The sequence below is a fragment of the Melopsittacus undulatus genome, chromosome 10, assembly GCF_012275295.1.
Source record: "Melopsittacus undulatus isolate bMelUnd1 chromosome 10, bMelUnd1.mat.Z, whole genome shotgun sequence".
NCBI lineage: Eukaryota > Metazoa > Chordata > Aves > Psittaciformes > Psittaculidae > Melopsittacus > Melopsittacus undulatus.
Window position 1 is genome coordinate 29,070,678 of NC_047536.1, and position 15,640 is coordinate 29,086,317.

Below are 15,640 nucleotides of genomic sequence, written 5' to 3' on the forward strand. Positions count from 1 at the left end.
CTTCCCAGATGTGACTTCATCAGACAGAAGGAATATCTGACAATAGCCAGATAAGGGTGAACTTTCCTCTTCAATGTGAGAGAAAATCATTAGGCTCATCCATGGATAAGTGCCTTTGCCAGATTCCTGCCACAATTAAGACAAGGAGAAGGCAGCTCATGGAAGACTGTGGCCTTTCCATTACCACTTTGGTACCCAGTATATAATCCAGAATCAGAGGAAAGACTAGCAGGCAGTATGTGTCATAGTTCAGAAGAGCAACAGAGAGGTTTTACAGATGAAATCATGGCCAGGAGCACAAAATACATGTTGCCCTCATGATAACAATAGCTGTTGTGAAGCATGTGCTTGATGGACAGGTTTAGGGAAGCTAGGAACAAGAGATGCACATTTCTGTTAGCACCTTTGGCAACCACCTTTTCTCCAAGCAGTTTTGCCAAGCCCTACTGAGGTGTTTCCACAGCAACAGAAATTGCTGACTAACAAATTTCTCAGATGCTTCCAGTTCTCTCTAAATTTCCAAGAAAATTAGTTACAAATATCCTGTTGTAAAAAAGTGACAGTGAATACTCAAAGTCAGCTTTGAACTGCTGGTGTCAAGGGCCTGCTCCACATCCGCTGAAAAAGGGATTCAGTCTCAAGACAGGCTTTCCCCCATGAATGCTATATCTCAGGGAAAAAGTAAGTTTTTATCTCCCCTTGGTAGACAGAATTCTTGCAAACATGAATGAAGACTAAGCTAGTGTAATGTGTAACAATTACAACAACACTCTCACGAGCATGCAGATGGTTTGCATCCATCTTCTTTTACCAGCAAGCCATTAAATTCTCCAGCTTGATTTGGGAAAATTGGTGGAGGTAAGGAAACATCTACCATAGCTGTAGTTATGTACCACAAAGGAAGTGCTCCAAGCTGCTAAACAGGGGCAGAGGTAGAGCTTAGAATTTCTCCTCACTGAGGAATGGTATCTAGAAGTTAGCTGCTGCCTACAGGCCAGGCTCTATCTTGGACCAGTATGCAAGCATTCCAGTATATGTGGGAGGATCAAAAGCACAACCTCACCCTATCAATTAAAAAGCAGCCCTGAACCAGCAGCAGTGAGCTGCTGAAAACATGACCACCCACAGTGGGAAATGGAAGCATGTGTGGAGCAGAAAGCATGTGTACTACTCCAGGCCAGCCCCTGGGTGCTGACATACCACCCTACCTTCAGAGAGCTGCTTTCAGGAACAGGCTTCAGGGAATCCATCTGAGCAAGCAGCACCACACAGGGCTGCATTTGCTTACCTACCACCCTCATGCACCAGATGAGCCTCCTCAGCCCTCTGGAAGGACACCTACCACCCTGCTGAAGATGGAAAACATCCCTTGTTTCTTTGTGCAGTCAATGCTGAGACTGCATCTCCAAGTCTCTCTGGACATCCTCACTGAGGAAGGTTACATGAACTCAAGGGAATCTGCATAAAGCAGAAAAATTAGGACAGCCCCTGGCTTTAATATTTGCTTTGAAAAAAGACTAAGGAAGTCAAGCTTATTCTCAGCACTGGAGGAAAGACTTCAAGCTGGCCCAGCCACAGCATTTAAAACTGAACAGAGCAAGTGACTGGCACAGTTAAGTATAGACTATCCGGTGGAAACTTTTCTGACTATAACACTGAAGAACTGCAGATTCTCGGGTAACACAGAAATGGTCTTGAAGCCATTTCTATGAACCCAAATCAATCTTAGAGAACAGAATGGAATTGCTTTGAATTATAGAATAGTTTGGATTGGAAGGTTCCTTCAAAGGCCATCTAGTCCAACCCCCCTGCAATTTATCTGATGCAGGGATATCTGATGTACACCATGAACATGGTCTTCCATAAAGAACATTTTTACCTATTACCAAGACAACTCTACCTGCAAGTTGCCAGATGTTTCTCATCCACTTTATAAAAGACTTGAGCCCATTTCGGTCACTAGAAAGCATATGACAGGGGCTACATCCAGTCCTTGCTAGCCTTACACTGGCACTGAGCAGGAAACAGATGAAGAGAATTCCTTCAGACATCAGAGTACCTGTTCCTGTAAACATTAAGATAACTAGCACTTTTCTCCAGTTCAATTTACTGTGGAACAATCTAAAAGGCTTTAGCACCAATCTCCAGTAGGTATCATAGGGCAAAGGGGAGATTTTGGTGTTGTGTGCTTGGAACCTCAGCAGAAAACTAGAGTTCTCACTGTTCCTTCTCTTTTCACCCTGTTGAGAGCACACCAGTCCTCCCTCTACAGTGAGCTGAACCTGACCATCGGCCAGGTGGTCTGAGCAAGAACTCACAGCAGGCAGCAGAGTGACATAAACTGCAGTTTTCTGCAAGACGAAGGCTGCCAAAAGGCAATCAGTCAGTGCCCAAGTGCCTCAGCCCTACCTGCACCCTGTGCCCAACACTCGGATGGGAAAGTCCCTGGGAACCCTACATGCTATAATAAACCCACAGCACAAAAAATGGGGAATGAGGCTGAACAGAGACAATTAGTTCACCCCACTACTGAAAGGGATCTGGCATAAAGGGTGAAAGAAGAACAGAAGTCTACAGCTGCAGAACATCTCTCTAAAACACTGGATGCTGCAGGAGAAAGAAACCCTCTGCTTCAAAAAGAAGTCTTCCCCTTAATACCTGTGTGGCAGTCTGAATGTCCTGAAACATGGGTCTTCCTAGGGCAATCACAAAACCAAGCTTTGCTTCATTGCTGTCCATGATAACATCTACCGTCGGCACAGCTGATATGTCAGATAACTTAATCCATCACTGAGCAGAGAGGGAGGCAAAGGAAATAATGCAAAGAGCAGAAGCAGCAATGAGTAAATGGACCATGCTATTTCATAAGCTAATGCAGCCGCTTAACAGATGGATCTGAAAAGAAAAATCACCATGCAGTCAAAATGATGCCTGGGTCTTTGGGAATATAAATGTTAAACCTCTCACTGTGTATGAAAACATGTCTATTAAAAACAACATCAGACAGAAATAATCTGTGCTATTTTCCTCTCAAATGCTCAAGGCACCAAGAAACAGAGCTGTTTGAGAAAAGTAAACATTTGCTTAAACATACCAGCCTAGTGAGTGACTCCAGATTTCAGTTTTAGAAAGTTACACTCAAATATGTACAGCACTGTCTGTTCCTGCTAGACCTGATGGAACAAGACCTGATGGAACCTGATGAAGACAGTTCTGCCTTCATCCTCACTGCCCTGTTCAGGCATCTCACAGCAGCTCAGCAGAATATGAGCTCAGGACAGGCTGTGATAACCCTTTGCCAGCCTCTGAGAGGTAGTAGGGAGCTCTCTGTGCAGAGAAAAAGCTGTGAACCAGTCTTTCCCCAAAACATACCTTTTGGCCTTCCTCTCCTACCCATCTCAGGAGTTCACCAGTACCTGCAGAACTCAGGCAAGCAATGGGGCAACAAATGCCAAAGACAGTTCTGAGAAGGAGAGCTGCAAATTACCTTAAAATTAAGTGTTAACACCCTTCCCTCCCCATCTTTTATCAAAGGGCTATCTATATGAAGGGATTTTCACACTGAGTGATCTTGCCTCCATGTCTGTTTAAAGTTTGATGATTTCTGTATTAACTGGGAGGCCTACTTCGTTGCTTGACTGTCACAAGCCCACGGCAGTTCAAGGTTTTGAATAGATTATGATTACACATAGAAATCATACTTTTGAGCATGGCATGTGGGAGTTTAGAGCAAAGGTGTTGAACGAGTGCCAGGGGATGCTCTCCAGACCCAAACCAGAAAAAAAACCACCATAGAGACAGATACAAAATGAAGCCACACTTATGGAGCCCAACTGTTTGCAAGTGTATCAGCAACTCCAGCAGATGAAAGCTCTGAAACAAAAGCCTATCAGTATGGAAGACTTCATCCACCTCAACTCTTCTAAATAAAACTTCGACAAGTTTGGATGTTACTTTCAGGGTTTGCCTCCACCTTGCCACACGTCTTACAGATAAGCTAATACTCACTGGTCCAGAGGTTTATTTCAGCACACTGCTATAGCGACATAGTGAAAGTACACTGACTATATACACACAGAACAACTCAACAGGCGGTTTCAGAAACTCAACCGGCCCTAAGCTTTGGGCAATGCATGCACACAGCACCCCCTACAGCTGCCAGGTCAGGAGAGATCCAGAGTCGCTTTTTGTCATGCAGTGCACCTCCTTCTTCTAACTAGCCCCCGCATCCAGACTAGGTTGCCTACAGTGGATCAGCTATCAGACAGTTTTGTCTTCAATCCCTATGCATGTATGCAATAGCAGTGCTTGAATCTTAACCTGAGAAACTCTTCTAGGAGAGGTACTAAAACATGGAAAGAGCACGTTCCAGCTACATCTGTCCTTACAGTTCCCACTGCACAACCAGCACTCTCCATTCCCTAAAGTGTGCTTGCTGGTAGGTACGTTCATTAGATTATGAAAGTAATTATACTAGCAGTTCTGATCCCTCATCAATATGTTTTTTCAAGACATCATGCTGCTTATATTAATTGAACGAGAAAAATCTCTACCGAGTGTAATAGAAGACTGCTTTGAATGCTAATAGCTAATTTTCCATCACTGCTGTTTCCTACTAGCATAAATGCCAAAGGCCACTATCAGCTCAGCTTCCCTCCCCTAACCATTGAAACTGTTATTTATGCTTTTAAGTAGCAGAAATACCCTCTAAACTTGTAGTTGCTGTAAATAATCTCCATTCCACTACAGTATTAATTAGGCTGTTCCTATCAGGCAGTAAAAATAACACATCAATATTTCAAATGCTGCAGGACATAATTCATTAAATATTTCCTCAGCCTACTACCCATGTCTCACTTTTGCCCTTCTGCTTCTTCAAGCCCAATTGTCCCCGTTGGTCTAGCTAGTTCACTGCAGCCCCTGCCGCTTCCAGGCAGCAGCCCCTCAGTTGGTATTTATCATGTATGACCCATCAGAGAAAGCCTTCCACAAGCTCAGAACTAGCAGCACAGGAACCTTCCAACAGCTGCCAGATGGCTCTACTCCTCAGGAACCTAATGAAGCTGCAGGGGAATTGGGTTTTAACTGCACCCCCTAATGCACATACCTGCTGTGCTGCTTCCCTCCAACAGCACATGGGGATCACCTACTTCCATTAGGCCCAGGGTTTGTATCTGAACCTGCTGTCTGAGACACTGCAAGTTAATATATATTCCAGTTCTCCACAACAGCTTGATCTGAAGGGGCCATTTACTTCATTTGCATTGCCAGTGGGGTATACAAATGCTACCAGACCAGGACCTGCATGAGACATCTGTGAGGTCCATTTGTGCATCAGACACCACTCCTGACTGCCAAGCTAATGGGCACAGCAGACCAAGAATGCTTTCTCCCTCCCTGCACAACACTCACCACCATTTGACACTTCTACGCATGCAGACATGACACAGCACAGGTACATTTACACAGAATTTTCACCTCTGCTGAGGCCAGATGTGTGGGGTCAACTGATCTGGGATTTAGAAATCAGAGGTACAGGAAGCAATACATCCTGGGGCTCTTGGCTACCTCTCTGGCAATAGAAAAGTCTTTAGCTTCCTCCTATTCAGTGGTTCCCTACTTGAAGCACATATGTGCTGTTCATATTTCATTCTTCTCTGCAAAGCTGGAAGTTTGCCGAAGATCATCCAGGGGAATGCTGCAGGATCTGGATGAACATCTGTCACCAAGTCTCTAGCCAGAAGCAGTCATTCCTACTAGATGAACACATGACACAAGGGAAATGTCCAATTCCTCTCAACAGCTGACATCAGCTTCCCCTCCTTCCCAGACTGCTGTCACTTCTAAGACTCGTGTATGGAAGAATTTGTAAAGCCAGTGAGTGACTCACCTGGGAACATGCCGACCTATAACTTTTACCAGGCCAGCTAAAACCACCACTGACTGAATCATGCTCTACTCTAAGGGAGAAACTGAGGGAGAGCCTTTTTGCATAGTGCAGACTACCTCTCCCTTTGGTTCAAAAGCCAGACCTATTGTCAACCTTTTAGCACTCAGCTGTTACATGCAGAGAGCTGTGCCCTTGTGTTGCTTCCTGCAGCACAGCAGCAGCCACAAGTCCCAGCTAAGCACTTGTACTTCAAGGTATGTGAAGCTATGATCATGAGGTCATGTCTCCTAGCTTGAGGCAGCAGACCCCTCTAGGTAAGCTATGATTACAAAGAAGTATTCTTTCCATCCAACTCCCAAAATCAGTTAGGAGATCCAGAAATTGGCTGTTAAAGGCACGTGAAGAGAATTTCAGTCACCAGCTGAATTCATCTAGTACTTAGATTTTATTAAAAACAGACTCTTATCAGTACAGAAATGTTACTGTGTTGCAGCATTCAAGCTGCCCCTTCCCCACTTTATAGGCTGCCAGTAATACATCACTGGATGACAGGAGAGAGCAAAGACTTGAATCCCACCCTCTTTACACAGCAGGCCATCCTCCCCAACTTGACAACCACTCTCTGAGGAAAGGCTGTGGTAGGGTAGCATTAGCTGTCAGCCCTTGGAGACAAAAGCATCCAATTACATTAAACATGCAGCAAGTTCCAGAATCCATGACAGTTAAATGCCTCATATCAAGGGAAAGAAAAACGTAACACCCTCTGTCTGTAAGTTGGCAGGACACCCAATTTATCACTCCTGCTAGCTCTGAGAAAAGACCAGAGCTGCTGGCAGGGTGATGTGAATGCTGTAGCTTGGACAAGTGATCACAGGCAGCAGCATGGAGAGGGACATCATTAGCAGAAGACAGCTTTCTGCTAGTGCACTGAAATCACAGCAGGTCTCAGGACAACTTCTGACACATCTCAACCTGTCAAGAAAACAGCCAACATTTTGTCAGTCCACTCTGCTGCAAACAGTAAAACACACAGCTTTCAAATAGCCCCACAAAACTATACAGCAAGAGTTCCTCTGCAAACAGCAAAAACTTCTTCTGCCAGGCACCCCAAACAGGGCATACTGAAAACTGCAGGATCTAAGATAGTACTTGATAAAAACCTGGGAGAACTGAGCAGAGAATGCCAGAACACAGTATCTGGTCAGCTCTACCAGCTTCACCACCACTTTTGCCCTACAACTTCTGAACTCAACCGTGCCATATAGGAAGGTCACACTTATACTCTTCATAAACAGAAGCTACCAAAAAGACTTTGAGATACAATAGCTGAACAAGAGGCACCTAAACAGCAATACAAGGTTGTTACTGAATGAAGCCAGTGACAATAGCTGCTTATCCAATGAAGTTCCATTAAGCACATTTTTCTAGAGCATTAGTGAAATCTCAATCCAACACTTACGCTTTCAGATGTCACTATCATTGATCTCCTACTCAAAACAAAACCATAACAAAAAAATAAAACCACCTAAGGCAATCCTCCTCCTGCAAATATACACACTGCTGGAAGCTGATTTTCATCCATTTTCTGCAAGGCACTGAGAATATTTTACTTGAGGAGGCAGGGGGGAAATATCAAGAAAAGCTCCCTGGCCCTCTGTATTAATCACCTCATTTAAACACTGCTTAAATGGGGTAAAAAGCTGTGCCCTTAAACTGAAGCCCATCAGAGCTCTCTGCCATTAAGATCTTTTGAAAGAGTTCTTTTACTTGCCCTCTTTTACGTATGTCAGATAGTGTTATACAATCAGTGTTACTGTATGTACAAACAGCACCCTCCAGTGCTGCTGACCCTCAAAGCATACAATGTATTACCCTGCAATAGAGGTGCAAGTGAATGTAGCCTCAATATACAGCCACATGAGGAACTGAAGCATCTTGCATCATATAGCATTAATCAATCTGGCTAAAACAGAAGATGCATCAGCATTACCAATCTGGTGGGTTAAAAAAATCCCTTGAAGTCATTATAACAGATGCTCTTCAGCCAAACATTAAAAGGCAATCAATTACATTGTGAATATTTTTCATGTCCAGAACAAGTGACACAGTATTATAATCCTTACAGGAAAGATGGCAAAAGGCAACTGGATTATTTCAACAGGGACTGATACCCAGGTCCATCCTGATACTTAAAAGGGGGCCTCCAGAAACACTGTCACATCTCCAGGGACACAAACCTGTCAAAGCACTGTAAAGCAACTCCCTTGCAAAAATGTGTGTCCCCTCCCCTTTATTTAAACCAGTGAATACAGGTGATCAAAGACTTACCATTCGATCTCCCCTGATGCAGGGGCACATGTGGTCAAGCAAACAAGGCCACTGCCCTCATCACAGAACTTATTACTGCCATCTACAGCCACCATATCTCATCTCCCAGAGGCTCGACAGCCCAGAGTCTTTGTAGCACCCTATAAGTAAAACCAAAAGAAACAGTTAGCAGCAGGCCACACCAGGGCTGTGGGACACAGCAACACTTCCCACTGGTGTATCAGACATGATCTGGCTTGGAACAGCAAAAAATCAACACTGTCGCTCTGATGGGGAAAAAATTAGTCATCATTTACACCAGCAGGTCCCATGGGGTTAGGTGGCTGCACACCTACAGCCACTGTGACACACTCTCACCTCCTGTGGCAGATCTGCAGGGAGGGAGTCAACTTATGGCAGAGGAAGTGGCAATGCCATGCATATGTATGGCCACCATTGAATGCTGAACATACGCAATCCCCTCACACTCCCTCAAGTTGACCAGCATGGGAAAGGGCAAAAAAGACTCAACAGCATTTCTTCCAAAGGGACACACTTCAGCCAGGATGACTGCTTCCTCCCCCTTACTGGGCCAGCTGCTCTGAGCAGATCACCCAGAGCTCTCGAGGTGTTCTTAAAATGAGTTTTCTGAACAGAATCCATCAGGGACAATGGCACAGACTTTTAAACTACCATCCTGCTCCAGCTCAGCCTGCACTGATGCAGCTTGCAGATTCTTTGCCCTGCTGATTTCTGTTCACTAGCCACGCCTGCCACTTTGGATGTACAGAACAGGAGCAACACAAGGACAAAGGACCCAATTGCAATGCTTCTAGCTGAGGGAAACCTTTGTGCTTTTACTTCTACAATACCTAGGCTAATGCTCAAACTTACACATCAGCCAAGTCTCCAGGGAAAAAACAGAAGCAAATCCCTTGCAGGTGTATCTCCCTCTGCCTTTTTCGCTTTAAATTTAATTTAACCAACAGTTACTACAAGGACTTACCATCCTTACTTGCTGGAGGTTCAGACATGGTGGAGCAAACCAGGCCAGCTGCCCTCATCACACAACTGATCACTGCATTTACAGCCACCACATGTTGTCTCCCAGAGGCTCAACACCCCATTTGCCTTCCCAGCACTCTACTAGAAAAGCAAAAGGAACAGTTAGCACCAGGCCACACCAGGGCTGTGGGACACAGCAACACTTCCCACTGGTGCATCAGACATGATCTGGCTTGGAACAGCAAAAAATCAACACTGTCGCTCTGATGGGGAAAAAATTTAGTCATCATTTACACCAGCAGGTCCCATGGGGTTAGGTGCTGCACACGTACAGCAGCTGTGACACACTCTCACCTCCTGTGGCAGATCTGCAGGGAGGGGGTTAACCTATGGCAGAGAAAGTGGCAAAGCCATGCATGCATATGGTGACCACTGAGTGCCGAGCTTTCACAAAGGTATATCCCCCCACCTTTCATTTTGTGCTTTATTCAATTTAAACCAGTGATTAGTTACTACTCCAAGGACTTACCATTCTTACTTGCTATAGATTTAGCATGTTGGAGTAAACCAGGTAACTGCCCTCATCACACAACTGAGCAATGCCATCTACAGCCACATCTCATCTCCCAGAGCCTGAACAGCCCAGAGCCCTTGCAGCACCCTATTAGGAAAACAAAAGGAACAGTTAGCATCAGGCCATACCAGGGCTGTGGGACACAGCAACACTTCCCCACTGGTGCATCAGACATGATCTGGCTTGGAACAGCAAGAAATCAACACTGTCGCTCTGATGGGGAAAAAATTTAGTCATCATTTACACCAGCAGTCCCATGGGGTTAGGTGCTGCACACCTACAGCAGATGTGCCACACTCCCACCTCTCCCAGCAGACTCATGGGCACTGAGTGAATTCATGCAAATCCTTCCCCCAGAAGAGATGGCTGATTGGCATGTTTAACAGGCACATGGGATGGAAATACTACAAAAATCCACAAAAAACAGACTGATGTATGGGGCTTCGGCAGCAGAGCACAAGACAGATGTAACAGAAAAAGAGAAGGCAGCCAAGAGATAAGAGATTACATACTCCTGCAGGCCCAGCCTTTATGGCCACATGAGGCTTCCACCTTCCAATGCAAAGGTAGGTCAGCTCAGCCATGAACACTGCACAGGCCATGCAGTGATCGCTACTACCAGCAAGGGGCAGGGCAGGAAAACTGCAGAAGCAACCCCACCTCCAAGGGCCCACTGCAAGCAGTCCAGCTCTGCCCCATACCAGGGCTGCAGCAGAGCACCTGTCTCCAGCATGGCCTGGTCCCCAGCACACTGAGCACTCAACCCACTGGCCCTCCCAGGCTGTGGACTTCTTGACCTGCTACCTTGCACATAACAGGAGTGAGCCAATGCAAAAAAGGCCTAGTGGCAAAGCTTCTGCAGGAAGAAATCCTCTCAGCTCCACAGAATATATGCTAGTTGTCACATCTACATATCTATTAACAGAATCCCGTTATCATTAAGGCTGGAAGGACCTCTAGACATCATCTAGTCAAATCCCCCGCCACGGAAGGGCTACCTACAGCAGGCTATGCTGGAAACTGTCGAGGTGGGTTTTGAATGTCTCCACACAAGGTAACTCCACAACCTCCCTGGGCAGCCTGTTCCAGTGCTCTGCCACCCTCAAGTGTAAAAAAGTTGTTCCTCACGTTATGGTTTAAACTTCTCATTTTTTAGCTTATTGCCACTGCTCCTTGTCCTGTTGCCAGACAGCACTGAAAGGAGTCTGGCACTATCCTCCTGACACCCACCTTTGAGATATTCATATGCATTAATGAGACCCCCTCTAGACTAAACAGGCCCAAGGACTAAACGTCCCCAAGGACACCAGCATGACAAAGCGCTGCAGAAACAGCTCCTTAACTCTTGAAAAAAATATTTAAGAAATAAGTTACCTTTAAACCAGTAATGCACAGTTACTTTAAGGACTTACCACTGCGCCCTGCCAGAGGCTCACGCATGGCAGAGTAAACCAGGAAACTGCTCTCCTCGTACGCCTGACCCTGCGGCATCAGATCTCCCGGAGGCCCTGCGAGGGAAGCCAAAGGGAACCGTAAGCACCGGGTCTCGCAGCTGCCTGGGACACAGCGGTGGATCCCACTGGTGCACCAGAAACGACCTGGCTTTAGCAGTGAGAGGCCAACACTGCCGCTCTGATGGGAAAAAGCCGTCACCACCGAGCCCCGGCCCGGGCCGCGCTCCCGCCTCCCCCGCCAGAGCCAGGGCAACAACCAACACCCCCCCCGCGAAAGGCGGCCGGGCCATCGCTTACTCGGAAGCTCCGCAGGAACGCGGAGCAAAACCTTGGGACGGGGCCCCCGAGCCTGAGCAGGAAGAGGCGGCCATGCCACTAGGCCTCACCGCCCCCTCAGCGGACGGGCAGGGAGATGAGACCGGCGGCCGCCAGAAGCTCGCTCAGGCAAGAAGAGCTATGAGGAAGGCGCAAAAAGAAAAGGCCCGAACCCACCAGCCCTCCGAGCTCACCCGGAACCCACCCCCGACCCAGCACTACCTCAGACACGCCGGAGCAAGAGGGCGGAAAGCTCCGCGCGAAGCACTTTATAGGGTCCTCGGGGCCCGCCCCGGCCCCGCCCGCGCCGAGGCAGGAGGGCGGGCTCCGGCGCCATGTTGGGCGGTGCCGGTAGGGCAGATCTCGGGGCTGGCTCTCATTTTCCCCTTACCTTTCTGATCTGGTGATGGAGGTGTCCTCTCCTCGGGGAGGCCATGGGCAGAGCCGGCCCCTGCCCGCTCCGTCAGGCTCGGAGCTGGTGGCGGGGCCCTGAGGTGCGCTCGGCAGCGGGGGCGGCCGCTGCCGCCATTTCGCGGCGAAGGGCAGGATGAGAGCGGGGCGTGCTCGGCCGCGCCGCTGCGCCTGGCTCCGCTCGCCTCATGGCGGTGCGAGCGGGTCGCGCCTGCAGCCGGGCCCGATCGTGGCCGGGCTTTGTGTGAGGAGAGAGGCTGATAGAATCAGAGAATAGTTAGGGTTGGAAAGGACCTTAAGATCATCCAGTTTAAACAAGTGTTTCATTGTGCATAAAGATATAGACAAGGCTACAAGATCAGGCGTGCAACAAGATGACCACATGTCTTCTTTAGAATTGGTGTGGGTCTTCCTTCTAGCAATTAGGCCCAAGAAATAGGTAAACAGCTGTGAAAGGAAACAGCTAAAGGAGCTTCTCATAAACTAGCCCGTTTGTAGTTGTAGTTAATTGGCAAGACTTCCAGTGTCCTTAACTAGCAGAATTCCATAAAAGGATTAAATGAGTAGGGGTATTTCTCACCAAATGACTCCCATAGACCACTCCTCAAATTCACAGGGCCTGCGCTATGGCCTTACCTACCAAAGTTACCATATGCGATGAATAACAAGAATTGGGTGGACATTTTTGGGAATTATTATTAATATGTATATAATAAAGGTACATAAGCTCTAAAATGTCTGTTCTGGGTGTGCATGATAGGTGGAGTGGTTCCCCATGCACCCAATACTATAATAATGTCAGATTCCTAACCTGTTGGTCTCGTTAGAGAGTTTATTTCCCAGATCTTGGTGACAGGGTGAAGGTGGGTGGCTGCAGCCATGTGCCTGCCCCTGCACTCAGAGTTGGACCCTCTGGCTGCAGCCTCCCACCCAGATCTGGCACCTGCACCTCAGGGAAGCCTTGGCCCCATTACTGGCACCAGTACACACGGGGCGTCACACTGCATGGGTGTCTGGAGACAAACCAGTGCTGAGTGCACTCAGGCTTGTGGCATCAGTACATGTAACGTGCTTTGCTGGGATGAGCGAGTGTAGCTTTGGAAGTTAATTTTCCTTTTATTTTCCTCTTAGAAAGAAAAAAATCCAGCTTTCAAGATGTTTAGTGACTTGTCTAAAGGCATGTGCAAGTGCAGCGGCAACATCAGGCCTGTGATCCAACCTTATTCCAGAGCAGGAGCTCCCAAACAGGTAACTGAAGGACTGCGAGTTTACACCACTGCTCCTTCCCAGCTCAGGCTTCTGCTGGTGTGAGTGGTTCCGCTCAGGTTTGTGTTCAGTTAGCAGATGCCCACTGCAGTTTGGGGAACACAGCACAGCAGCGGTTATCTTGCTTTTGGGTGGCCATAGACAGGCAATTTATGCTGTGTTAAATAGGTTGCCACTGAGTAATGTGAGAAATGGAACAGACAGCAAAGGATGTATCTTGAATGGGAACAGCCTGGCTTGTAACCCAAGCACTGCTGTGTGCTGTGATTTTACAGCTGTAAATGCACCTCGGAAATTGGGCGTGAAGGTCAAGCCAAACACAGTGTTTATCCTTCACCAGAGGTCGCTGCATAGTAGAGGATGCCACTGTACGAATCAGAAATGTTCTCCAGCCATGGGCTCCCCCTCCCAGCACCTCCTGGGGAAGGCAGGAAATCTTGTCACTAGAATAAGACTTACCTAAAGAGATGGGGTTCAAATGGAGTCAGTTGTAAGAGGCAGGACGACAGGCAGGGGAAGGCATAAAGCCATATACTAGTTTCACATCGGCAGGGTGGTCTTTTGGGCTAAATGCAGGAGTTGCAACAACCCTGAGTTATGCAGTAAGCAGCTCTGGTCTAGACTAGCTCAACATCATGTAATTGCTCCATGCTTTAGTTTTTTTCTGTTTGTAAAATACACACTGGTTATGCCAAGGCACCAGGCATAGCAATTCAGTTGCTCACTCACTCACTCAGAGTTGCATGAAATGGGATGTGGGATTTGTCACCTCAGTGCTCCAGCAAACCAGCTGTTCCTTTGGTATGAAGCTTCTACTAACTAAACAAGGATTCAGTGACAAGGGGACCAGATCAAGCTGATTGCAAGGTGAATACGTCCTGTGGGACCAATGGAAGGGGTAGGTTGAGGATGGCGTTTGAAACATGATGAGAACAAGAAAAGGCACATGGTCAATTCGTTGGCTGGTTTGCAAGCATGCAGCTGAGGCTCTGCAAATCTGCCAAGAGAAGCCACGTGAGGTATTTTAGACACTCTGAAATGAGTAAGCCTATCTTGTTTAATTCACCTCCCTGTCTAGTAGTGTCTACAGACATAAATACTGCAAGTACATATATAGGGCTTACACTATGTTTGGAGTGACACTGCATAATTCAGCTACCCATTAAAATGCTTTTACCAAATTAAACATGTTTGTAGGCAACTAATTCTTGAAAGCAGTTTATCAAAGTGGAATAAATCTCAATCCCATTAATCCAAGTTCCAGAACACCAAAAGATGAAAAGACAATCATGAAAGACATTTTAAGAGGATTACAGGGAAAACTAATCTTGTTACGCTGCTAACCCATGTCACATGTTCAAGAGGAACTGTGAATGTGATTTGTATTGCCTCGTTTGGCAAGGAAGGAGAAATGGGAAGGTCTGGGATGTTAAACAGCTGCAGCAGAGCTTAGTATCAAATTTACTTGACTTCACTGGGTTTTATTCTCCTTGTCAGAAAATGTTGAAAATCTCTTTAGCTAGATGAGTTCTTCAGCTCAGTCAGGGCTCATTGTAGCAAGACTTGTTGAAGCCAGGAATTTCCTCAAGAGGCAGCAAAAGTCAGAACATACACAAGTCCCAGTTCTCCTTGTTACTTCCAAGGGATCTCTTCTGTGGGTCGTTGCTGGCCAGAGCAGCCAGCCCATGCAAGCTTCACAGCCAATTAGCAGGACTTTTTGCTGCAGGACAGCTATGTGCTTTTCTTGCACAGTGTGGTTATTCCCAGCAGCTGCAGACACCAGCGATCGGGGCTGGGCCTCTCCTGTCTTGTGTCCCTCTGTGTGTCTGTAGGAGTCACACACTCTGCCTAACCTTACATGCGTGGCTAAAGCCAAGGAAAAAGGCTGAAAGGCAGTTCAGTCACGTACATGTTTTAAAAAGGATCACAACTTCTGAAGAATGCTGTTGCATTATATGCCAGCCTTCACAGGTACATGTTTTCAGCTTCGTCCAAATGCCAACACTTGGTGCTAGCACAGAAGCATTCTTTTCTCTAGGAAGGGGAAACCTGATGAAAGAAGAAAAGTTTCTGAATCGCTAAACAAGACCTTGTTAATCTTATGAGATAATTAAATATTTCACATGCCAGCATCCAACTGCTATGTTGTTGACATTCAGGGTTTTTTTTTTCCATCAGAACTGAATATTGCAGAAAGACAAATCTTAATTGGGATGCAACCTCTGACTTCCCAACATAATAACCTGAACTGAAACCCCAGTACCAGATGTCTCCAGTATTCAGGAAAATTCTAATACAGATTGTAATTCTCTAACATAAAGTTTTGTAATATAATAACAGTAATAACAAAAGAGCAAGCTATGCATCAAGAAGCCATGAAATCTCTGAATTGTTGGGTCAGAAACTTCACTGTGGAGT

General features: G+C 46.6%; 1 long non-coding RNA gene and 3 other non-coding genes across 5 annotated transcripts; all 4 read right to left on the minus strand.

Moving 5' to 3' along the window:
- Positions 1-6,524: 6,524 nt before the first annotated feature.
- On the minus strand, positions 6,525-11,771 carry LOC115946141 (uncharacterized). 2 transcript variants are annotated; one of them, XR_004080256.2, is made up of 5 exons: positions 11,189-11,771; positions 9,732-9,863; positions 9,204-9,340; positions 8,219-8,358; positions 6,525-6,862 (listed from the first exon to the last, which is right to left on the minus strand). It is a non-coding gene; the product is annotated as an uncharacterized lncRNA (long non-coding RNA). The 2 variants fall into 2 exon arrangements; XR_004080255.2 differs by having other exon boundaries at positions 9,204-9,343.
- On the minus strand, positions 8,430-8,520 carry LOC115946154 (small nucleolar SNORD12/SNORD106). The gene has a single exon (XR_004080268.1). It is a non-coding gene; the product is annotated as a small nucleolar SNORD12/SNORD106 (small nucleolar RNA).
- Positions 9,411-9,502, minus strand: LOC115946153 (small nucleolar SNORD12/SNORD106). The gene has a single exon (XR_004080267.2). It is a non-coding gene; the product is annotated as a small nucleolar SNORD12/SNORD106 (small nucleolar RNA).
- On the minus strand, positions 9,935-10,026 carry LOC115946155 (small nucleolar SNORD12/SNORD106). The gene has a single exon (XR_004080269.2). It is a non-coding gene; the product is annotated as a small nucleolar SNORD12/SNORD106 (small nucleolar RNA).
- Positions 11,772-15,640: the final 3,869 nt, after the last annotated feature.